The following is a 26,954-nucleotide window of genomic DNA, read 5'->3' on the forward strand; positions in this document are numbered from 1 at the left end:
AAATCATTAGGCAGTGCAAAAGAAAAAATAAACAGAGTACACAACATAGCGTAACAAGCACTGAGAAAGTGCAGGTAAAACAAAAAGCAAGGGCCGCTATGAGGTAGCTTGGAAGATCGGGAATTCTTCCTTGGCGTAACCCATAGATTTGATTTCCAGAGTATATTGGGGGGGAAAGAGACAAGCATTCTTCAAAGGCAAATAATGTAAATTGAAGAATATTCATTCTTCAGGATTGTGTGATCCTCCTCTACTGCTCTTCGTAGCTCAACAGCCGGACTTAATTATGGGTTAATATAGAATTTGGCCTTCTTAGTCTTCAACAACTATCATTATGAGCATCATATCTAATGAGCAATGCTTTCTGCATTTTCCTGAGGAAGTTAAATTATTTGACATCAGAGCTCTTCTTGAATGTTGTTCTATAAATCATGTTTATATTGAGTTCAGACGTCACCCTTAATCGCACCTAATGGGAAATAAGCTAAGTTTTCAATGCCCATTATTTTAATAAGATTCTCTGTTTCATTTGTGGTGGTCTATCTTCCATAATATATTTCATGCAACTCCCATTGCCTAAGTCAAAAATAAATGAACTGCATAGCATGAATCTAATCTTTAATTGTTCTGCATATCGAATAACCGTTACAGGTATATCAGCAGATTGACACTATATGTGTCTACTGTCCCTCATAGACAACATTTTCATCTTTAGCTTAGGAAATGGTAAAGTAAAAATTAGGCATTCTTTTCAAGGCTAAGACAATTATGCATTGGCCTTTTTCAAAAAACATCTGGTTGTGCCATAAAGTATTGACAAAGGAACTAGGTTATTTAATCCATAAAGTGCTGAAGCAACTCAGAGGGTCAGACAGCATCACTGGAGGGCCCAGACAGGTGAAGTTTCAGATCAGGACCTTTCTTCAGACTCCTGAAGGTTATTTGGCTGTGCAAGTTAATTGGAAAATGGAAAGCTGAGAAAAGGAACCAAGTATTATTTTGCAGAGGGATTAGTGTAAAATAGCAACTGGATTTATTATGCCTTCCTAGATGTCTACCAACTGTTTACTTAAAATATGCAATCCTGATGAATGCTTATTTTTGGCATAAAATGCAAGAAAATAACTTGTTTTCTGAAGTGATTTCCGGTAATGAAAAGCATTCAATAGTTTATATTCAAAATATTTTAAGATGGCATAGCAATGAATATGCATGTTTTCAATTATTATATTTTTTGCTCCATGTGCATTAGTAATTTATGAATGCTGAACTTTAACTTGGTATTAGTTAGCACTACCTATAAAAGATCTGTGTTGTAAAACACACTAACAAATACACAACTTTTAATTTTGCTGAATTGGCTGATCTGCTATGTCTTCAAAATTTTCTACCACAAAATATTAATTACTGAAAATATTCCAAAATGAACTGCAAGTTATGACTATTAACAATAGATTCCTCCAACTACTGCATAGCTTGCTCCTTCTTCTATTACATAGCTGGCTCATAAAATCTCCATGTCTACTGGAGAAGGTAAAACCAAAGATTATTCCACTCAGATTTTAGATTTTGAAATTAACTTTTCAGAACAGGGTAGATTCTCCATGATGTAAATAACATTTGTTCATAGTAACATTCACTGTAATAGTTTTGCAAGTAACTTGCTTGGTGATTTGTCTAACTCGCTATTGGAAGGGATTAATTGTTCTATGAGTGTCATGTATTCTAAGATAGAAAATACCTTCCTAATCCAATACAAAAACAGAAGAGAGGTCATTACTGATTTCATGATCTAAAAATAAGTGTGCATTTATAGTGTGCTAATAACATAGTGTAGTATTAAGTAGGTAAGTATAAATCACTTCCAGGGCACCTTGTGCAGATGAAATCCTGCTGACCAATTTATATTGAAATCCACCGTGCATGATTTGTTAAATGTGGACAAATATCGCCATGAAATAACACTTTGTTGCATGGGTGCCAGCAAAACTTGTCATTTTACCGTTTCAAATGAAAACCCGATTAATAGAAAATACAGGAAGAGTTTGAAAAAAGGAAGCATAGATATATGACAAAACACAAAAAATTAATCTTTTATGCGGCACCATATATATTTCATTCATCCAGTGAAAATGATTTGGAGAGTCATGGAGATGTTTCATGTAATTTATATCCTGGGATGAAGGTAATGTAGTTCAGCTCTGATAGTCCTTTATTATTCTGAATTGGTGCTCATTTTTCACTGTCTGGAGAAGTGATAGATAACCATGTTGAAAAACACAATACCATTTGAGCACCATCTGTTATAAGGTATTTATAGAATTGTTTGTCTCAGAATCAATGTAATCTACATATTCACATTAGTTTAATTTGCATGCTCCATTAATGTTTTTTCCATTACACATAAGAAGTAAATCTTTTAAGTTTTGTGAAAATGAACCATGCTGAGCTTAATCTTATAACATTTTTTTTACTGTGCAAATACTTGACATACATGTTAGGATGAGGACATTTGGGTTGTGTATCAGAATGCATACTTAATAATTGAATCTCTAGTAGATCACACATGACAGGTGCCCCTGTATGCACCACCAAGTTGTATGTCATTTGTAATTAAGGCATAATTGAGAGTTTAATTCATAAATAATTACTTACATAATGCACTCTGTCAAGCAGTGGCAATGCAAAATAGGCTTATTTTTCCATGAACTTCTCAGGCACTCTTTGTCCAATAGAGCAAATTTTCATCATCAGGCTGAAGGTTTTGCAGCCTTTAGGGTAAAGGCAGATATCATAGATTACTAATTTTTTTCAATGAATTAGGAAATAAATGAATTTCTGCCACACTTATCATAAAGCAGAAGCAACCCTGAGGAATTTCCAGGCCTATATCTTAATAGCACTTGTAAGTAATGAAGCATATGCACACTGAACAATAATATTGCTCCTGATTAATCAACCCATTTTTTTTGCTCGTACTTTACTTCACTCTTCTCGAATCACTGTGGACAACTTAGTCCTTTGTCCATAAACCACTTAGCCCAAATCATCACTGATTCAAACCTTTTTGCCTGTTCTACCTTTCATAAAATCCAGAATTCCTGATATAACGTTCACACCCACCATCTCTATTGGTGCTGAAGTTCTGAAGGATGTCTGTGTCCCAGAGAAATAAGTCATCTTCTATCTATCTATACATAACTAAAACTCTGATCTTGTCATCTTCCGGTTTGGCGGTCTTTCTATTTGCACAAAATGGTTCACGGTAGCGCTACAAACTGATTTTCACCAGTTCACTCACTGTTCTCCCGTGCTGCGAGTGCACCAAGTTTTGTTCCGATCGGCTGAATGTCGTAAAAGTTAGCGAGGTTTAAAAATCTTAAAAACCGCGCGTGGACAGATCGATCTCTTCTCCTGCCAGTCAGTGCCGAACGGATTAGTCTCTTCCCCTGTCACTCCCCGGGACAGTCCGCCCCTTCCTGCGTCATCGCGTCTTTACTGGAGCTGAGGATAGCCGGTGGACGTATTCAACTGGACTTTCGGAGGGACCCGAAACAGCCCAGCCCAGCCCCAAGTAGCCCAGTGCCAGAAAGCCCAGTGCCAGGAAGCCCAGTGCCAGGAAGCCCAGCGCCAGGAAGCCCAGCGTCGGAGACCCGACCCAGCCCAGCTTGTGAGACCCAGACCAGCCCAGCCCAGCGTGGGAGACCCAGACCAGCCCGGAGTCGGAGATGTCGCCGATGTTGCCAAACGGAAAGCGGAAACTCTGATCCCGGCGGAGGAGAATGACCAATGACCAGCGCCCGCTGTGAGTCCCCATTACATCACCAATTCCAGCCACTACCCCTCTGGCCCCCCTCGCTGGCTCCCGCGCCCCCTCCCCCGTGATGCTCCCCTCTCCCCCATGGCTCTTCCCCGTCTTCCTTCGGAGCTCACTCCCCCCCAACCACACACCCCTCTCCCCCCCACACACCCCCCCCCCCCCACACTCCCCTCCCCACACACCCCCTCTCCGCCCCACACACCCCCCCCCACTCACTCCCCCCGCCTACACACACCCCCCCCCCCACACCCACCCGCCCCCACAACCGCCCCCCAAATAAATTAATTTTAAAATAGAAGTATTTTTTTTCCTAAATCCATCTACTCTTTGAAGTTCAATCCAGAGAAGTGTAAGGTAGCACATTTCAGAAGAGCAAACAAGTCAAAGGAATACAATATGTGGCAGATACCGTGAATTTGCTTAATGTACACTGTTGGCAGGAAGTGCTAGCATTAGTGAGAGTGTAAAGGAAGTGGTTGCCTGCGAGGGTTCTGCAATACCTTCTTGCCCTCACCCTCTCTCCGGCTCCACTGTATAACTACATAACACAATATCACCTTCCCCACTGCCAACAATGGACCATTGCTCCACCCTTCCTTGATCATTACATTTTACATATCTTTCATTCATTTGTTCTATGTACCATCCATATCTCTCATTCCCCTTGCCACTGACTCTCAGTCTGTAAAACATCACCTATTCCTTTTCTTCAGAGATGCTGTCTGACCTGCTGAATGTATAGTTCTAGTCCCTTGCTTTCCCTCTCTCTCTCTGACCCTCGCCCAGCCTAGTCATCGTACTAGTTTCACTGTCGTCCTGTTCAGTTTCATTGTCTGTGGCCACTCCTTTTCAGGAAGAAGGGTTTTGGCCCGAAACATTGCCTATTTCCTTCGCTCCATAGATGCTGCTGCACCCGCTGAGTTTCTCCAGAATTTTTGTGTACCTTCGATTTTCCAGCATCTGCAGTTCCTTCTTAAACACAATGCTGAATTACTCTAGCTTTCTGTGTGTATCTTCGGTGTAAACCAGCATCTGCACTTCCTTCCTGCACATTTTGTGTGCTCCACTGCAAAATCTCCTCAAGGTATGCCTACATTGAAGAAATTCTCCTCCTCTCTCTGACTAGAGTTCTGCTATACCCTCTCTCGCTGCTCCCCCTCTGTGATTCCTCCTGATCTCAAGCTCTATGCACTGTCTGTATAACTCGTTATCACCCTCCCCACAGCCAACAACGGACCATTGTGGGCTCCACCCTTCCTTGTTCATCGTTGCTTTTTGCAAATCTTTCATTCATTTGTTCTATGTACCTATATCTCTCGTTTCCCTTTCCCCTGAGTCTCAGTCCGAAGAAGGGTGTCGACCCAAGACATCACCTGTTCCTTTTCTCCAGAGATTCTGCCTGAGCTGCTAAGTTACTCCAGCCTTTTGTGTCCATCTTTGGGTGTAAACTAGCATCTGCAGTTGCTTCCTACACATTTTGTGGTGCTGATCATTGACAAGGATCAGAGTGACACACAAGGAAGGAGGTACTTTCACAATTCTTATTTTCAGTGTCAAATCAACAGTGTAAAAAATTTCAGGCAGACTTTTACGTATAAAAGTTCTATATAGACAAAAATTGTTTCTAATATGTAGGAAGAAACTGCAGATGCTGGGTTACACCGAAGGTAGACACAATATGCTGGAGTGACTCAGGCAGCATCACTGGAGAGATGGTATGGGTGACGTTTTGGGTCGAGACCCTTCTTCAAACTCAATTTCTATCTAAATGTTTTTTAATATTTGACATAAATTAGGAAGGAATAACCTAAATATTCCCAACATCAGAAAGGTGTCTCCCCAGCCATACCATTATATGCTCAGCATAATTGCTGGGAGATGCTCTCTCTCTTTTGTTACACTTATATATCCTCTCATGGGAGTGTACAAAATCATCGTGCTCCTTCTTAAACTATTCCAAGACCAGTTACTGCTCTACGCCACAAAGTTGGCACTTTGTCTATTCTCAAAGCACATTAGCATAGATAGGGTGGTAAAGAAAGCTTTTGGTATGCTAGTCTTTATAAATCAGAGCATTGAGTATAGAAGCTGGGATGTAATGTTAAAATTGTACAAGGCATTGGTGAGACCAAATCTGGAGTATGGTGTACAATTTTGGTCGCCCAATTATAGGAAGGATGTCAACAAAATAGAGAGAGTACAGAGGAGATTTACTAGAATGTTGCCTGGGTTTCAACAACTAAGTTACAGAGATATGTTGAATAAGTTAGGTCTTTATTCTCTGGAGCGCAGAAGGTTAAGGGGGGACCTGATAGGGGTCTTTAAAATGATGAGAGGGATAGACAGAGTTGATGTGGACAAGTTTTTTCCTTTGAGAATAGGGAAGATTCAAACAAGAGGACATGACTTCAGAATTAAGGGACAGAAGTTTAGGGGTAATATGAGGGGGAACTTCTTTACTCAGAGAGTGGTAGCGGTGTGGAATGAGCTTCCAGTGGAAGTGGTGGAGGCAGGTTCATTGGTATCATTTAAAAATAAATTGGATAGGCATATGGATGAGAAGGGAATGGAGGGTTATGGCATGAGTGCAGGCAGGTGGGAAGGGGAAAAAGATTTGTTCGGCACGGACTTGTAGGGCCGAGATGGCCTGTTTCCGTGCTGTAATTGTTATATGGTTATATGGTTATTAGCAAAAGGTCACTGAATTTATCTATGTGTGTTATTATGAAACCATAACATTAGAGCAATTCAATATTATTTGGTTGGTTTCCCATTTCTGAATTAGCCAAAGGTGAGTTCCAGATGAAAATTGGCATTAGCAAAGCATTGCTTGATTCAACATTTTCCAACAATAGTCGTAGTTTTGCTGTGTTTTCCCATTCCCATTTCATTGATGCTTGTTGGCTGACTGACTAACACTACCAATCATGACTGGTAGTGAAAATCCAACCATAAGGTTAAAAAATGTCACCAAATAGGCGGTTACCTTTCTTGGAAGATGTAGGTTGTCATATCTATCCTTGTCCTGGTTGAGGCCAGGAGCTTTTAACAGTCAATACAATCATGTATCAATCCATGGAGGAAATTACAGTTCCTCTGGTGATGTCTTGACAACATAAAAACTAGAAATAGACACAAAAAGCAGGAGTAATTCAGCTGGAGTAACTAAGCGGTAACACTTCTGAAGTAGGGTCTTGACCAGAAACATCATCTATTTCATTTCTCCAGACGTGCTGTCTGGCCCGCTGAGTCACTCCAGCTCTTTGTGTCTGTCTTTGGTTTAAACCGGTATCTGCAGTTCCTTCCTAAACATAAAAACCATGGTGAGTTTAAGAAAAGTGTGAAGACTTACATTGATGATAGAGAAGCATTGATAGTGCAAATGTAAAAACTGCCACATGGTCCCAAGATTTACCTACAGTCCAGATTCCATTGCCGCACATTTATAACACAGAGCTGAGTCTGTTCAATGTCAAGGAATTACCATTAATCCTGCAGGGTATTTGTCAAATCCTTAATTAAAGTATTAAGCACATTTAAGCTCCAAAGGCGTATGTACTCCTAGACACCAGCATGCCTCATCTCTACCACTAAGTTAAGTCATCTGACAGTCACATGTGTATGTCATTCAGTAAAGTCAATGTTGCTCATATCCAACTCATTTCCTGATGGTGAATTTTATGTTTGTTTGTGAGACTAGTGTAGAAAGATTCTCCAGAGATTAAGTCATGTTCACTTAAAAACTGGTGGCTGACTTCTCAATCTTATCCAAGTAGATGGTTAACAGGAGGTGCCAGAAATCACATGGCGTGGAGGCCGAGTATCAACTTAGGGAAGACAGCAGGTGGATATGTCGTGTCAAGATTTCAGAATAGGAAAGAGCAAAAGGAAAGATTAACATATTCCCCAAGCTACTGCAGCATTCCTTGTGTATCTGGACCCATAAGCAGAATAAAACAAAACAAAAGTTCAAAATAAACCGTTTGGCTACATTTTGTGGGCTTGATCTATCTCACGGTTGGGCCAGTCTTGCTGGGAATTCACTGCCATTTTCTGCCAAAGTCTTTACTTCAGTCTTTTCTGCCAAGTTAAGATTGCAAATGGATCCCAACAGTGTAACTGCTTTACATATGTGTACAAGTATTTTCCAGCTTTAAAGAGCTGTCATTGCTGCTTCGACACAAAAAGCTGGAGTAACTCAGTGGGAAAGGCAGCATCTCTGGAAAGAATGAATGGGCAACTTTTCAGTTCGAGACTGTTCTTGCTGCTTATTCAATTGTACAAGTTAAAATCAGAAACCATTAAATATCAGCATCAATAATATGCTTTTATAATAGTCAATGCGCCATCATTGCGGCTTGGACCAGTGACAAGTCTTGGAATAGTCTAAGGAGGAGCCCTGTGGTTTAGTACACTCACATCCGAGGTAATGTAATTGCATAACAAAAGAGAGACATCCCGATAATTATTCCAAGAGCGCACTGACATGACTGAGTAGACACTTTGCACCAACCTGGGTGATATTAGAACACAGAATATATATTGTGCGACAGTGCAGCACAAGACAGGCCCTTCGACCAACATTGCTGATATTAATTGCTCTCACAATCCTCCTCCACCAGCTTGGTAGAGTTAAAATTGCCTCTCCTGCCTTTGCATGGTGTTAAACCCCTTTCTCACGGGGCGACTTGACGCAAGAGTTAACCAGATTTGAACATCGTGGGAACCTCTTGCGATAACCGTACGGCATTCGTGGACCACCGTGGACCACCGTGGCGCTAACGGCAGGTACTCGTGTAACTTGGTGACTCGGGAGAAAATTCAAACAAGCTTGAATTTCTCCAAGAGTGACTTGTACACTTGTGGTTGAACATTGCAACATTTTATGCACGTAGTGGCCAGTGCGATGTCCGTGCGATATCCGTACTGACTCTTACGTGTACCGTGGGAACTCCTGCGAATGGTGAACCCGGAAGCTGGACAGAGGGGACAGAAGGTGAGTAAGAATTGTCTTCTGTGGGATTGAATTTAAAAAATAAAGATTTGCATCCGCATATGGACATCAACTTATTCATGAGTTATGTTAATGAGATCCAAGAAAATAACTATAATCTTTAAAAGGGACTTTACTGAAAGGTCCCGCATTTTTATGGTCCGTGAGAAATTTTTCACATGTACTTCTTTGAGAGATAGAGCTCGGAGTCCTCGCCGACCAGCAATCGATGCCTTTCCGGAGCAGGGTCCGGAACGCTACCAATCAATGTTCGCCAGAGACCCGTGTAAAGGAGTGAACTGCACATGCTGGTTTAAAACGAAGACAGACACAAAAAGCTGGAGTAACTCAGCGAGTCAAGCAGCATCTCTGGAGAAAAATAGGTGATGTTTCGGGACGAGACACATCTTCAGACTCAATTCCGATTAGGATGTCTGAAGAAGGGGTTCGAATCGCCACCTATTCTTTTTCTCCAGAGATGCTGCCTGACACGCTGACTTACTCCAGCTTTTTATGTTTTTCTTCCCAGATCTGACTTACCTGCTGAGTTACACCAACATTTTGTGTCCTTTTGTGCGTATTAGCCAGCATCTGCAGTTCCTTTAGACATTACCTAACTTCAGATTTTAGAGATATAGCGCGTAAACAGGCCCTTCGGCCCACCGAGTCCGCACCGACCACCTATTCTTATACACTCCAGGGACAATTTTACAATGTTACCGAAGCCAATTAACTTACAAACCTGTAATCTCTGGAGTGTGAGAGGAAACCGGTGCACCCATGGTCAGGATCGAACCCCGGTCTCTGGGGCTGTGAGGCAGCAACTCTACCACTGTGCCGCATGTAGTCAGATTTAATAAATTGCTGGTGTTGCTTCCAAAGACAGAGGCATTTATAATATTAGATCAGAATTGCATCTTTCCGCTAATAAGGTCAATTATTAGTCAATTAATAATATAATCAATCATTGTTGGTGACATTTCACCTACGAATATCAAACTATTTTCGCAGAGGTAAGGGCCAATTAGGCATAGCAAAAGGTATGAACACTTTTAAACATTCTTTTCCGACTATTTTGTCAAATGCAAATACAGGGAGAATGATCAAAGTGCTCACATGGCTCACTCTGTTAGAAGCGTTCTGAGTTTCATTGTTCCGTGTATTCCTTCTTAATGTATAAATTTTTGTGTGGCCAGGGTGCGATTGAGAACAGCTGGGAAAGGGCGGAGGGAGCGTCACGAATAACAGCGTTTCCCTGGCCATATTATGGCCCATTCCCCAACCGTTACATTAATCAAGCTCTGTCTAACTCCGCCTTCACACCATCCCCATGTGACATGGGTTAGTCATCGCTGGGCGGGCTGTGGGCCGAATGGCCTGCCAACGGGAGTCAGAGACTTGACACTGAGATCCATTGTGCAGGAAGGAACTGCGGATGCTGGTTTTTACCGAAGATAGACACAAACGCCACCTGTTCATTTTCTCCAGAGATGTTGCCTGACCCATTGATTTACTCCAACATTTGTGTCTGTGTTCACTATGAACATTGAATTATTTAATTTTAGGTAACTTACACTCTCTCTCTCTCTCTCGCCCTCTCCTCCTGCCCCCCCCCCCCCCCCCCCCCCCCCCCCCCCCCCCCACCTCCCCCATGCAGTAAATGTCGGTTAACCAGTCCAAGGTTTGCAACAATGGTTCCTCTCTTGGGATCACACTATCCCTTGCCAACAACAATGGCCTATCAGGGAACCAAATATAGACATAAAGTGCTGGAGTGACTCAGTGGGTCAGGCAGCATCTCTGGAGGAAAGGGTTAGGCGACATTTCGGGTCGGGACCCCTCTTCAAAATACCCTGCTGAGGTCATCTGTTGTTGGCCCTGATTTGTCCCGGTCTTTTCTTGCTTCCAGTTCCCCCCTACAATCATCCCGAAGAAGGGTCCCGACCAAAAATGGAATCTATTCCTTTTCTCCAGAGATGCTGCTTGGCCCGCTGAGTTACTCCAGCATTTTGTGCACTTGCTGATTCAGACAGTTTTTGATTATCAAGGATTCTGCGCGGACTCTTTACTCTGAAACACACATTGGAAATTTAAACTTGGGCACAACTAACATCGTCTTACTACCGTGGGAACTCTTTAACTCAGCGGGCAGGCAGTAGTTAATTGTTGCTCCCTTCAGTTTCCCAGCGGGTCGGGACGGGACTGGAGTTCGGAGGGAAAGGTGGTGGAGTCGAGGGAGAGGAGGGGGAGACAGATGGGGGTGGCTTCATTTACTGGCGGCGGGTGTCTGAAACAGGCAGGTGAGATTTCACATCCACCTTGTATGTGCCTCTCTCTCTCTCTCCCTCCCTCCCTCTCACACAGGCTGAGAGACTCTGCCTCTGTGAGTGTACGTATCTTTCTCCCCCTCTCCCACACACAGTAAGACCGAGGTACTGTGCTCGGACCATCTGTGTCTCCCACATATACAGTTAAACTCTGCTTTGTGTGTGTATATACGTCTCCCCTCATTTCTCTCTCTCCCCCCTCTCTCCCCCCACCCCCACCTCTCTCTTTTCCCCCCTCCCCCACCTCTCTCTTTCTCCCCCTCCCCCCCTCTCTCTCTTTCTCCCCCCACACACAATAAAACCGATGTATTCTGCTTAGTCTCTCTTGGCTCCCACACACACAGATAGACCAAGGTCATGTGTGCTGTTTCTCTTCCGCCAGTCACTCCGAAGTACATCACACTGCCTCTGTGCCTCTCTCTCTGTCTCTCTCCCCCTCTCTCCTAAGTAAGGTGGCATCTTCCTGCAGTAAAGTCACGTCATGTCTCCAAGTGAGCCAATTCAAATAAGGGAGGATATTTATAGTGTGTGAAAAAAAAAGTGACATCATTTGTGCCACGTGATGATTTAATTACACTTGACAGTAACAATGTTCATTCAAGATTTAACGGGAAAGCTCGGGAGACGGACAAGTCACTCGCACAAATAACAGAAATGCCGAGTACCGTGGAAACTCTTTGTCTACCCCCCCGTTATATCATGTGATATCGTGCTAGACCACGACCACTTCACTCTGGTCACATCTTGCTTCAAGTCGCCCCGTGAGAAAGGCCTATTACTGATACTCAGCTGCCACAATTGACCACTGGGCTCCATTTCTGCATACAACCAGTGGAATAAAAAAACTTTGGAAAGCATTTATTCAATGACGTTCTTTGAACAAATTTCCATTCATGAAAATATAGGATACGGGTTATAGATCCTTTACGCTAGACAACATTTATGTTTGCTGCTGAGTATTTCCAGCATTTTCGGTTTTTGTTTGAGATTTCCAAAATCTGCAATTTTTAAATAATTACATTTCTCTATTGGACAACAGCCACACGTGTTATTTACATTAATTGACAGGGAGGATAGGCACGTTGCAGTAACAGCAGATAGAGCTGTAAGGTGCTTAATACTTTAAATAAAATATGACAGACATCCTGTGGTGTAATTTTAATTCCTCACCTTAATTAACAGGTCATCAAGTGCACAGACCCAGCTCTTTAAAATAAAGAGTTTACTTATTAATTACCGTACAACAATGAAATTGGTGTTACTTGAGCAGGATGCTCCTCCGTTAATTAGTCTGTAATTTAGTTACCTTCAACCCTTCACCCATCAGCTTGAAAAATGGTTACATGATAACGTGCTGGAAATGGAGCCCGTTAACAACATAATATGTGTAATTGAACTTGGTGAATATTTGGCCCACAGCGCATTTCCTAAAACAATGAGAGTTAAGGATTATGAGACAAAGGAACAAAGGAATGGAGGTAAATATGCCGTGTATTAATCGCTCTACAAAGCCTTGAGTGCACTGGGCATCAACGGAATGGAGAGGAGAAGAGCCATCAAGAACACCACAGAGGCAGCGGAAAAGGCCTCGAGGTGGCTCTGGATCAGGAGAGGAGGTCCATGGGGAGGAGCGAATGCCACCTGAACACAAGTCGTGGTCTGATCAACCACGGCTGGGTCGCCTGGGGTGAGGGTGTCTGATGTTGAAAGACCCGAAACACCCAATGACCCCAGTTTACATCACTGATGATGTGTTCAGGAGCATCTAACGATGTATTTTTTTAATCAATCAACAGAAAATTAAAGTAAAATCGGGAAAGAAAGTTGGTTAAAAAGAAAGAGGGAAAGCAAATATTTGAAAAGTAAGAATGAAATGATTTAATATTTACAAATTTTAAAAGGTTTACTGTATGTACCCAACATGCTTCCTCTCCATTCCCTCCACAGATGCTGACTGAACCACTGAGTTCCTCCAGCACTTTGTGTTTTGCTCAAGATATCAGCACCTGCAGTTCCTCTTGTCTACGTGTATTTTTTTTCTTTCTGGCTCAGTGAAGTTGCTAGCATTGCCTGACAAAAATCACTTCATGGAAAAAGTGCCCTTAAGTTCTAGCTTCTTTCCGCACTGTCGAGTCACTGCAACTCTAGCAAGGTGTAGTAAAATTGGAAATAGTTACTGAAGGTTAAAGCACACTGCATACATCAGGCCTAAAGTACCTATTTCTTCTACCTAGAACTTACACAACTGGAATAGATAATTTAGACTTCTGAGTGTGCCCTTCCACTTTCTGTTCTAATTAACTTGGACAATTTCTGACACCCCTCTCCTTTTTCTGCATCTGTCTGTATCCCTCTCAGCAGACACACTTTCAACTGACATTTACTATAAACCCACTGACTTCCATGGCTACCTGAACCACACCTCCTCCCACCAAGTCATTTGTGTAAGGGCACCATCCCTTTCTGTCTCGGTCTCCACCATATCTGCTCTCAAGTTGAGGATATATTTTCCAGAACATCCTTTTTTAAGGAAACATGGCTTCCCCTCTTCAGTGGTTGATGAAATCCTCGCTCACAGGTTAACCATCTCCTGGACTTCTGCACCCATCACCAAAACTGCTCTCATGACAGAAAAATTATTTCTCTTGGTCCTCGCCTTTCACCTTATCAACATTCAGCACATTATCCTTCATTATTTCCACCTGCTGCAACGTGATCCCGCCATCAGTCACCTCTTCCCCAGTTTAGTTATTTTCCCCTACCTCATTCCATCCACCTATCATGCTGCTCCCCTGCTTATCTGCGTTCACTTATCATGTTCCTCACTTTCCAGATTCCACACCTGCAACCTCTTGTGCCTCCACATATCACCTACAGTGTCTCTACCTCCACACTCTCCCACCTGACCCTATCTACTTTTTTTCTCATTCTCCTTCTCTAACTACCACACACCAGCTGCTGTGTCCAACTTCACCCCATCCACTTCCCTCATCAGGCACCCATCTGTCCCTGAACCCCCTCCTCACCTGGTTCAACTATCACCTATCAGCCCCTGCTTCACCTCTCCCTCCCACTTATTTATACTAACTACCTCCCCTCTACACTTTTAGTCCTGATGCAGGATTTTGACCTGAAATGGTACAGGACATTTTTAAAACAATATCAGGAAAGGATGGAGTCTCCATGAATTATAAAAGGGAAATCATGATCAATTAATCTGCTCTAATTGTAGTTAGAAACATAGAAACATAGAAATTAGGTGCAGGAGTAGGCCATTCGGCCCTTCGAGCCTGCACCGCCATTCAATATGATCATGGCTGATCATCCAACTCAGTATCCCGTACCTGCCTTCTCCCCATACCCCCTGATCCCCTTAGCCACAAGGGCCACATCTAACTCCCTCTTAAATATAGCCAATGAAGTGGCCTCAACTACCCTCTGTGGCAGAGAGTTCCAGAGATTCACCACTCTCTGCGTGAAAAAAGTTCTTCTCATCTCGGTTTTAAAGGATTTCCCCCTTATCCTTAAGCTGTGACCCCTTATCCTGGACTTCCCTAACATCGGGAACAATCTTCCTGCATCTAGCCTGTCCAACCCCTTAAGATCTTCCTGCATCTAGCCTGTCCAACCCCTGAAAGTTAGAAAGTTAGATACGCACAAAGCAGTTGACATGGTGTCTTTGGATTTTCAGAACTTCTTCCACGCATGCAAATATCTTTGGACACTTGGCAAGGTGGGATGCAGAAGTTTCCTCTGCCTGGTATGTCTAAAATCAAGGGTCACAATTGCAATATAAGGAGTCAGCCATTCAACTTAGAGATAAGAAATAATTTAATCACCCAGAGTTGTAATTTACTACTCAAGAAGGCTGTGAAAGTTCAGTCGCTGTGTATATTTGAGACAATTATCATTAGATTATTAGATATTAAGTGAGTCAAGGGATATTGCACTACTTCCACATCTCATGTTTTGTCAGGATTGCGTCTTTCAACAGCAAACATAATTTGCTGAATCTAAGATTATTAGAATTGCTGATGTACATCTTGGAGATTGGAGGAGGGTGGAGTAAACTGTCATCCTTCATTTTCCTTTTCAGTTTCAGTTTTAGTCTATTGTCATGTGTATCAAAGTTTTGTTGCGTACTAACACGGCTGGTGCTTCTGGAGACTACACCTGCGGAAATTGTGTCCAGGTGTAGCTCCTGAATGAACGTATTGGGAAGTGGAGAAGCAGCTGGATGACCTCCGGGCCATCGGGAAAACAATAGTTTCGTGGACAGGAACTACAGTGAGGTTGTGATGCCAAGGATAAAGGAAGTGCGAAGGTGGGTGACTGGGAGAAAGGGCAGTAACTGTGGAGTGCAGGAGACCCCAGTGGCTGTGCCAAATGAAAACAGGTGCACCCTTTTGGGAGCTGTCGGAGCAGACGACACTTCCAGTGCAAGCAGCGGACAGGTCGGTGGCTCCAATCCTAGCGATGAGACTCGACTGCCGAGACCGACTTCAGGCAGAGCTATAGTGGTGGGTGACTCCATTGTCCGAGGTGTGGACTGGAGATTCTGTGTGGCAGGCATACCTCGAGGATAGTCTGTTGCCTCCCTGGTGCTAGGGTTCAAGATATCACAAACCGACTTTAGAATATCCTCGAGAGGGAAGGTGAACAGCTGGAAGTAGTTGTGCACGTGGGCACAAACGACGTTGGGAAGAAGAGGAAAGATGTTCTGCAACGCGAGTTTAGAGAGTTGGGAAGAAGACTGAAAAGCATGACTTCTAGGGTGGTTATCTCTGGATTGCTTCTAGTTCCTTGTGCTAGTGAGGGCAAGGACTGGGAGATAGGGGATCTGAATGTGTGGCTGGGGGGGGCTGGTGCAGGGAGCGAGGATTTAAATTTATAGACCACTGGGATCTCTTCTTGGGTAGGGGTGACCTGTACAAAAGGGATGGGTTACACCTTAACTGGAGGGGGACCGACATTCTGGCTTGCAGGTTTGCTAATGCTACACGTGTGGGTTTAAACTAAATAGTGGGGGGAGGGGTTGACAAATAGGGAGTATGAAGATGGAGTTAAAGGGGAAGCGAGTACAGGAAAAGTTTACAAAAGACTCCCAAATTAATTGGAAAGGAAGTACGAGAAAGGATCAAAGAGTAAGGTCAGGGCCAATAGTGACCGGTGTGAGAGGGGAGGTGAATACCGAAGTTAAAGAGTTGTATATGAATGCGTGAAGTATAAGAAATAAAGTGAACGAGCTTGAGGTTCAGCTAGAAATTGGCAAGTATGATGTTGTGGGAATTACAGAGATATGGCTGCAAGAGGACCAGGGCTGGCGAACTGAATATTCAAGGGTATACGTCCTATTGAAAAGACAGACAGGTGGGCAGAGGACGTGGGGTAGCTCTGTAGGCGAGGAATGAAATTCAGGCCCTTGCGAGGGGTAACATAGAATCCGGAGATGTGGAGTCAGTATGGATAGAACTGAGGAATTGCAAGGGTAAAAAGACCCTAATGGGACTTATCTACAGGCCCCCAAACTGTCGCCTGGATATAGGGTGCAAGTTGAATCAGGAATTAAAATTGGCATGTCGCAAAGGTAATGGTACGGTTGTTACGGGAGATTTCAACATGCAGGTAGACTGGGAAAATCAGGTTGGTACTGGACCCCAAGAAAGGGACATTGTGGAGTGCCTCCGTGATGGATTCAAGGAGCAGCTTGTACTGGAGCCTACCAGGGAGAAGGCAATTTGGGATTTAGTGTTGTGTAATGAACCGGATTTGATAAGGGAACTCGCTGTAAAGGTGCCATTAGGAGGTAGTGAACATAATATGATGTTTTAATCTGCAATTTGAGGGAGAGAAAGGAAAATCGTAAATGTCAGTATTACAGTTGAACAAAGGGGACTGAGGAGCCAAAGCTGACTGAAAAGATACCCTCACAGGGATGACAGTGGAACAACAATGGCAGGTATTTCCGGAAATAATTCCGAAGGTGCAGGATCAGTTCATTCCAAAGAGGGAGAAAGATTCCAAGGGGAGTAAGGGGTGACCGTGGCTGACAAGGGAATACAGGGACAGTATAAAAATAAAAGTGAAGAAGTATAACATAGCAAAGATGAGCAGGAAGCCAGAGGATTGGGAAACTTTTAAAGAGCATAGAGAATAACTAAAAAGGCAATACGGCAATACGGGGAGAAAAGATGAGGTTGTGGTGTCAGCCTAAACATGAAGGTAAGCTGACCAAGAATATAAAGGAGGATAGTAAAAGCTTCTTTACACAACACTAAATCCAAAATTGCCTTCTCCCTGGTAGGCTCCAGTACAAGCTGATCTAAGAATCCATGACGGAGGCACTCCACAAACTCCCTTTCTTGGGGTCCAGTACCAACCTGATTTTCCCAGTCTACCTGCATGTTGAAATCTCCCATAACAATTGGAGCATTACCTTTACAACATGCCAATTTTAACTCTTGATTCAACTTGCACCCTATATCCAGACTACTGTTTGGGGGCCTGTAGATAAATCCCATTAGGGTCTTTTTACCCGTACAATTCCTTAGTTCTATACATACTGACTCCACATCTCCTGTTTCAATGTACATGTCATCTGAATCTGAATCTGAATATAGTCTCCTCAGATTCTGGTGAACTTCTACCGCTGCACCATCGAGAGCATCCTTATCAACTGTATCACAGTATGGTATGGCAACTGCTCTGTCTCTGACTGGAAAGCACTGCAGAGGGTGGTGAAAACTGCCCAACGCATCACCGGTTCCTCACTCCCCTCCATTGAGTCTGTCCAGAGCAAGCGATGTCTGCGAAGGGTGCACAGCCTCGTCAAGGACTGCTCTCACCCCAACCATAGACTGTTTACCCTCCTCCCATCCGGGAGGCGCTATAGGTCTCTCCGTTGCCGGACCAGTAGGTCCAGGAACAGCAGGTCCAGGAACAGCTTCTTCCCTGCGGCTGTTACACAACTTAACTCTGCACCATGGTGATTGCCCCCCCCTTCCTGGACACTCCTTCCCCCAGAGAAATTGCACTACTGCTACTGTATGTACAGATATATATATTTTACTGTTCCATTATTCTATGTTCGCTCTTCTGGGGAGATGCTAACGGCATTTTGTTGTCTCTGTACTTTACACTGCACAATGACAATAAAGATTGAATCTGAATCTGAATCTGAATCTGATAGTAAAAGATTCCTCACCATTTAATAGTCACCCTTTCTTTCACCAACATAACATACCTCAAATACAATAGGAACAGCAGACACCTGCATAATATCTGCAGCATGACAGCTACCTGGATACTGGCCAATGATCTACTGTATATGGCAAATTAAACTGGGCATTGAGAGGGCAGAGTTCCTTTCACTTTGTGGACATGACACGGTAAAAAATAGGGTAGGAATTCATGCAATATGCTTTTGGTCAATGGCAGACAACATAATGGTAATGCTCACATCTCACAAAGGTGATACACCTTTAACTTGTAAACTAACTCTGCCAACTAAGAATGAAATGTAGTTTGCAGGCCTTTTAATAAAGCCTCAGCAAATAATTGAAACTTCAGCCTGCAAAAAGATTACAGTCGGTTGCCATGATCACCGGACAGACATTGGAATGCCATCCATTAGGGTGACACAGTGGCGCAGTGGTAGACCTGCGTTCAATCCTGACTACGGGTGCTGTCTGTACAGAGTTTGTACGTTCTCCCTGTGACCTGTGTGAGCTTTCTCCGAGGGCTCAGGTTTTCTCCCACACTCCACAGGTTTGTAGTAATTGGCTTCAGTAAAAAAATGGTAAAACTGTCCCTAGTATGAGGGATAGTGTTAGTGTGCAGTGGATCACTGGTCGGTGTGGACTCGGTGGGCCGAAAGACCTGTTTCCGCGTTGTATCTCTAAACTAAACTAAAATTCATGGTCTGTGTAGAAGGTGCAGTTGTGAAGCAGGGGATGGAGAACCATTGAATCATTGAACCGAGTTTAATGATGACGTGTTTATTGATGTGCAATCATATCACCATTATTCCTCACTGAATTTCAGTTGGAGAATTGCTCCATGAACATATATGGCCTTTTTCTGAGAAATAATTTGGTCATCCTCTTTCTTAGTCAACAATTTGTTCTGCTCTGCTTCCATTCATTCTCCCATGTAAAGTGTATACCAGTGAAAATGGCCTTTCATGCACCGACATCTAAGAGCAACTGTCTTCGAAAGTCAATGTCTGTCAGCACGTCCTGCATCTTTCCCTGCAGAATATTTAATCTTTCAAAGACTGCAGAAACCCTAAATGGCTGGCGAATCCTAGCCACAGAAGGAATAAATCAACCAGAAAATCACGAAGTAATATTCAGACCCTTTAAAATGCACTTGTGCCATGTCTTTCTGTGCCTGAAGCATGTTCAGTTGGTCAAGATTTGGAGGGGATATAGGCCATAGCATTTTGCTCCAGAATAGCCATGTTGGTGTTATGCCCATTCTGTCTACTATCTCCAACATTAACTGCCCTCACTAATATGCACAATTCAGTGTTGCAAATGCTCCACAGCAAACTGGTGCCCTGACGTTGGGAGCTTATGAACCTAATTTCCCAAATTCGACAAAACTTTGTAAACTACACTCCTAGCTTTTAATCTACACCCCATACATAAAGCACAACTGTTTGTGTAACCTTTTGAGAAGTGTTAAATGAGGGAGAGAGAGAGAAAGAGAGATTCCACCATTTACCTATTGATTTCAATTATAAAAGATGAGATAGTGGCACATTTGGATAGCAGTAACAGGATCGGTCCGACTCAGCATGGATTTACGAAGGGGAAATCATGCTTGACTAATCTTCTGGAATCTTTTGAAGATGTAACTAGGAAAATGGACAAGGGAGAGCCACTGGATGCAGTGTACCTGGACTTTCAGAAAGAATTTGATAAGGTCCCACATAGGAGATTAGTGGGCAAAATTAGGGCACATGGTATTGGGGGTGGAGTGCTGACATGGATAGAGAAGTGGTTGGCAGACACGAAACAAAGAGTAGGGATTAACGGGCCTCGTTCAGAATGGCAGGCAGTGACTAGTGGGGTACTGCAAGGCTCGGTGCTGGGACCACAGCTATTTACAATATACATCAATGATTTGGATGAAGGGATTCAAAGTAACATTAGCAAATTTGCAGATGACACAAAGCTGGGTGGCAGTGTGAACTGTGGTGAGGGTGCTATGAGAATGCAGGGTGACTTGGACAGATTGGGGGAGCGGGCAGATGCATGGCAGATGAAGTTTAATGCAGATAAATGTGAGGTTATCCACTTTGGTAGCAAAAACAGGAAGGCAGATTACTATCTAAATGGCGTCGTTAGGAAAAGGGGAAGTACAACATGATCTGGGGGTCCTTGTACATCAGTCTATGATAGTAAGCATGCAGGTACAGCAGGCAGTGAAGAATGCGAATGGCATGGTGGCCTTTATAACAAGAGGAGTTGAATATAGGAGCAAAGAGGTCCTTCTGCAGTTGTACAGAGCCCTAGTGAGACCACACCTGGAGTATTGTGTGCAGTTTTGGTTCCCTAATTTGAGGAAGGACATTCTTGCTCTTGAGGGAGTGCAGCGTAGGTTTACAAGGTTAATACCCGGGATGGCGGGACTGTCATATGCTGAGAGAATGGAGCAGCTGGGCTTGTACACTCTGGAGTTTAGAAGGATGAGAGGGTATCTCATTGAAACATATAAGATTGTTAAGGGTTTAGATACGCTAGAGGCAGGAAGCATGTTCCCGATGTTGGGGGAGTCCAGAACCAGGGGCCACAGTTTAAGAATAAGGAGAAAGCCATTTAGAACGGAGACAAGGAAACATATTTTCTCACAGAGAGTGGTGAGTCTGTGGAATTATCTGCCTCAGGGGGCGGTGGAGGCAGATTTTCTCTGGATGCTTTCAGGAGAGAGCTAGATAGGGCTCTTAAAAATAGCGGAGTCAGGAGATATGGGTAGAAGGCAGGAGCGGGGTACTGATTGGGGATGATCAGCCATGATCACATTGAATGGCGGTGCTGGCTCGAATGGCCTACTCCTGCACCTATTGTCTTATTGTCTATTGTCTATTGATTATATTGTAAGAATAGATAATATTCTTATCGATTTTCTGTCCAATCCGTAATTAAAAACTAAGTATATAAAACAAGATCAGTAATTCTTAAGAGTATTGGCACCTTCCACGGAATCCTTAAATATCATGAACTCTTGATTTGAATTGTCATAAAAAATGCTTGATAATTACATTTCCAGGCTTTTGAATCTCCACCTGGCTGTATATATATGTATATAACATTAATAGACCAGAGATTTAGCAATATACCAATCGATTGAGACTAATGGCTGCGTGATTCAATACCTCTTGTGCTGGAAACGTAATTTACAAAACAATAACTGAAGAATTTATGTATAGAAACCAGTGTAAAAAGTGCCAATATAAATATGCAATGGGGTGCTACATTGAACCAATTTGCATCTCACAATATAAAAATTATAAATCTTCCCACCGGATTTACTTGTATTCGAATTCCCCTTGAATCATATCCTTCGTGGTTGTCAGGCTGACTCCTTTGTTGCCACACAATATCATCCACTAGTGTCTTGACAACAATTGATGCAGAATGAGGATTTCATGAAAGGATGCAGATGAAATGATAACATTTATTTAACTCACATCTTCATCATCCAACAGAACACATGCGCCTGCCGTCAGTCTTAGATGTAATTGAACATATTTTTAATCAAGCAGACTTAATTTTTCCATTTCATTTTAACTTAACATTCAAAAGGATTCAGGGGGAGCACTTAGATTGTGCCTTCTTCCGATTAAATAGAAAACAAACTTTTCTATGGGTTTCAAGCAGCAAAGAATCAAACCCTCATGATTAGGAGCATTTTTTGCATAGGATTTTAGTCACTGAATAAGTTTAGTTTATTGTCACGTGTACCGAGGTACAGCGAAAAGCTTTTGTTGCATGCTAACCAGTCAGCAGGAAGACAATACGTGATTGCAATCAATCCATTTACTGTGTATTGATGCATGATAAGGGAATAATGGTTAGTGCAAGGTAAAGCCAGCAAGGTTTGATCAAGGATAGTCCGAGGGTCACCAAAGAAGCAGATCGTAGTTCAGGACTGTTCTCCGTTGTGGCAGGATGTTTTAGTTGCCTACGAATAATATCACCGTCTTCCTCTAAAATGATATCCCCATTCTTTATTTTATTTATTTGTCATCCCTTAAATCTGGGTGAGTCATATACCATCCCTTTTCTACAGAAAGCAAGTTGTTTCCACCCTTCTATCCTGTTTGTGCTGCACTTTCGAGGAGGCGCAGGAATCTAGTGAATCATCTTCCAGTTTTACTTCCCTCACTGCTGTTCAGCAGGTCTTGCAAACATTGCGATGATTGGGAAATAGCTGTGAGGCAGTGCGAGATTACCTGTGTCCCAACTCCATTTCACAGGTACAACATGCCATCATTCTACTTAGGTGTTGCATTCTATCAAAAAAAAAACTGGAAATCCTCAGAACTTTGTGCAATTTTTTTATTACCAAATAATATCTTCCATATTTTTTAAACATTTTATTTTATGCTATCACTGAACAATTTCATGATTTTACATTTGCCTAAATGTTCATTTGATCCTTCCCAAAATTAGATAACCTGGATAATATTATTTTATAGCACTAAAGGAAATCAATAGCATATATCGTGTATGGAAACAAACCACCTTTTGCTCATTACCAGTGCCAACTTAGGTAAAAATGATAACTGCAAGGACCGCTAGCCCACATACAGAACTAGTAGATCACACAGTCAATCAAATAGTAATGCTAACTTGAAACGTGCTCTGTCATTTTGGAGCTTAATAGTCCAACCATCACTTTCTCTAACTCATGCTTGGCTGAACTTTGGTTAGTCTAGTCTAGATATACAGTGCGGACACATGCCCTTAGGCCCACCAAGTCTGCGCCGACCAGGGAGCCCAGTACACAAGCACCACCCTACACACTAGGCCCAGTACACCAGTACTACCCTACACACTAGGGTAGGGACAATTTTACCAAAGCCAATTAACCTGCAAACCTGTACGTCTTTGGGGTGTGGGAAAAAAACCAGAGCACCTGTAAGGCAGCAATTCTACCGCTGCGCCACTGTGCTGCCCTAAGGGAAGAAAAAGTCACAATTTTTCAAAGGAATCATTCAATACATATAAACTAGTTGTTTAATCTCTTCCAGCCGTTGCCGTGATTTTGCAGCTATTGAATGCTTTCAAATGCTAGTTCAAGTTGGAAAAACATTTGCAGAGAGTAGTGTAGCAGAAGCAAAAGATTTTTTTTCCTGACAACTATACTCAAGAAATCCAATGCCTTGAAGTATGGGTTTACTAGTCGGCATTCCCCTTGGAATACAGGATGACTGTGAGTGCATGAAGATCTACCAGAAACGTGAGGTGGGGAGAAACAAGAAGGTCTCTCAGCAGGACGGCATAACTGCTCAGAGTTCCACAAGCTTTTCTCTTGAATGTACCTTAGGAAGGCGAATAGCATAAGTACGTATGTGCACTTCACGCGTTGGCCTTGCACATGAAGGGATATCCTCAGTGAAAGCTGCCACTTGGTGTGTTCACTAATGAACGTTGATCAAGGCAAGGATCACAGTGCCACTGGCTGTGGAAGTGATCACGGCAATGAATCCCAATGTACTTGGTCGTAGAGCTGCACAGCAGAGAAATAGGTAGGCCTTTTAGTCCAAATTGTCGTTGGAATTCTGGACGTCCCATTTCCCTGCATTTCTCCCGTATCCCTCTATCCTCATCCTACCCACGTATCTGCCCAAATATCTTTTGAAATTGATCCAGTTCTATAGCTTCCTCTAAGGACTACCCCTTGAGTGAAAAGGTTGCCCCAGAGGTCCCTCTTTAATCACTTCCTTCTCATCTTTAGCCCATACCTTCTAGTTTTAGAATGTGAGCATTCAATTTATCCATCCCCAATGTCATCTTTCCGCCTCCTATGTTCCAAAGAAAACAAAATACCAGCCGATCCAGCCTCTCACTGTACCTAAAGCTCACAAACACAGCTAACATCCTGGTGAATCTTTTCTGCACCCTTTCCAACTTAATTACATCCTTCCTATATTACCATACACCTTTACCCCTAGATCTCACCATTTTACAACACTCTCTTCCATTTACTGCGTGTCCTATTCTGGTTTGACATTAAAAAGTGCAACATCTTAAACTTGTCAGAGTTTGGAATTCCTTGGCCCACCTTCCTAAATGATCTTGATCCTGTTGTTAACTTAAACATTCTCCCTTACTGTCCACTATACATCACCAATTTTAGTGTCACCTGAAGATTAACTAACAATGGCATCTAATTTGTTAACATAAATTACAAACAACTGACCTTCAATGGCATTCTGCTGGTCCAAGGCATCCCATCAGAGAAAAACCCTCCACAACTACCCTTTGACTCCTTTCTTGAAGTCAATTTGGAATCCATTTCATGTCTTCTTTTTGTTCTCCTAATTGCTTTCTTAAGTCTCCTAGACCTTTCACACTTGCATAGAGATTAGTTTGATCCCTAAATCTCCTGCACGCCTCCTTCATTATCCTGACCAGGCTCTCAACATCACTTGTTAACCAGGGTTCACTAAACTTGCCAGTCCTGCCCTCCAGCCTAGCATGAACATGCTGCCCCTGTACTCTTACTATCTCACTTTACAGGATGACTGTGAGTGCATGAAGATCTACCAGAAACGTACAAAGCCTCACACTTGCCAACTGTCCTCTTACCTGCAAGCAGATTTTTTCAATCGAACTGTAAGCTCCCGTCTAATGCCTCCAAGATCAGCCTTGCCCCAGTGTAGGATATTAACTTGTGGGGCCATCCAATCCTCCGCCATTGCTACTTAAAACTAATAGAATTATGGTTTCCAGTCCCAAAGTCCTCCCCTACTGACACTGCAGTCACTTGCCTTGCACTGTTCCCTAAAGAGGTGGTTCAGCATTGTGCCCATGCTAGTAGGGCTCTTTATATATTAAGGAACCTTTCTTGGACACAGTTAACAAATTCCGTCCAGTCCAAGCCTTTAAACCTGTTCGTTTCCACATCATAGCTGTGGGGTTTTACACCGTTGTCCATTTTATCTTCAATTTCTAACAATGTTTCTTAGTCTCTTCCTGAGACAAACAAAAAACAAACGCACAGAATGTGTAGGAAGGAATTGCAGAAGCTAGTTTAAACTGAAGATAGACAGAAAAAGCTGCAGTAACTCAGTGACGTCACCTATTCCTTTTCTCTGGAGATGCTGTCTGACCTGTTGAGTTACTCCAGTTTTTTGTGTCTAACAAAAGCACAGATCTCTGCTGGGAGCACAACCTGATCCATATACTGCTGTTGCTACTAACTCTGACATGTGCTGTAACCAAAAAGATTTCCACTCCCTCAGCATCCAACTGAAATATAACCCGTCATGAAGAAGAGAAGGGACAGCCTATCCAGATATCATCTTCCAAAGCAGGATTTATGTGAAGAACGAAGTCAAGTGTAAAACCAGTATCTGCAACGCAAAGACAATGGTTAGCAGTCTGCCACTGACTGTCATAGCAATTGCTTAGCACAGAGCAAAGGTAAAGGCCATTACAAAGTAAACATACATAAACAAAATTTATAAATAATATCATGCTGTACAATATACAAACTGCATCGCTCTTGTACGTGACCATAGTAACTGCATTTCATTTGAATTGGCCTTCCCCCAGGCTTCAGCTTTCCCAGTGGCTGTTAAGTTGTCAGGCAGGCTCTGGTGCTTTCAGAGGTGTCAGATGTCAACAGTCTTGGATGCTAACCTTGAGCAGCTCCAGGCGGAGAGGTCGTGTCTACTAACCATGCCATCCCAGCATGGGTGAGAACAGTCCGTGCTGGCTGGCTGACAGGCACCCACAGCACTGGCAGAATGTCAGGGAGTAGGAATACATTCATGCTGTCATAGGACAAGGTTGTGCTCTTTGGGGCTGCTGTCAGTCCTGGGGCAAGATTTCAGCAATCCTTTCTAACAACTGCAGGACAGATTCCTGGTCTGCTGTGACATTCTGGAAGCACCTTTGCATGCATGCTATAATCCCCCGGCTATGAAGGCAGAACCTTCATCTGAGCTTTTGCTGCGACACTTGGGAGAATTGTGTTTGTGCTGCTTGGCAATGTCTTTAGATGTCATAAACATGCTCGGCCAAGTGTGCAAATAAAGTTGCTCACCACTGCTGTGCTGGAAGGGGAAGGCTCCAACGGCTTCACAAAGCTTCTTTCTTGCCCCTTAACACTAAATGCACATCTCCCAGTGCACCATGAGTCTCATCATGCACACTCATCTGACTGGATTGGGGGTACAGTGGGAGAAGATAGAAACCTAGGCTTAAAACAACTTGTTAAACTAAAGAGAGTGAATTGAATTGATAGGAATACTCTCTTGTCACATGTGGCAAGTCACAGTGAATGTCTTTGCTTGCATCCCCAAGGTATGCAAATAGTCACCACATAAAGGGCGCTGGCAAAGTTACAAAGTATCCTACGCCAGTTCCTCCTTTGTTTAACCCCCCTAACTTCCCCCCTCCCTCCCGCCGTTTCTCCACGCCAGTTCCTCTTTTGTTCTTCCTCCCCCCCCTCCCCCCACACCGGATCCTCTTTTTTCCCCCCCCCCCCCCCCCCCCCTCCCCCTCACCCCCCACCTCCCCACTCACGGTCCTGAGCCTGCAGGCTGATAGTGGTGGTTACTAGTAAGAATTCG

At 43.1% G+C, this 26,954-nt stretch overlaps 1 long non-coding RNA gene across 1 annotated transcript in view; it reads right to left on the bottom strand.

Moving 5' to 3' along the window:
* Nucleotides 1–202: 202 nt before the first annotated feature.
* Nucleotides 203–26,954, bottom strand: part of LOC129698649 (uncharacterized) — a 54,053-nt gene continuing 27,301 nt past the window's right edge. The window contains exons 3-4 of the long non-coding RNA XR_008723691.1: nt 2,656–2,771; nt 203–2,246 (exon numbers count right to left, since the gene is read on the bottom strand). This is a non-coding gene — a long non-coding RNA (uncharacterized LOC129698649). The remainder of the gene's footprint in view (nt 2,247–2,655; nt 2,772–26,954) is intronic.

This window comes from Leucoraja erinacea, chromosome 7 (genome assembly GCF_028641065.1).
Source record: "Leucoraja erinacea ecotype New England chromosome 7, Leri_hhj_1, whole genome shotgun sequence".
In the NCBI taxonomy this organism is placed as follows: domain Eukaryota; kingdom Metazoa; phylum Chordata; class Chondrichthyes; order Rajiformes; family Rajidae; genus Leucoraja; species Leucoraja erinaceus.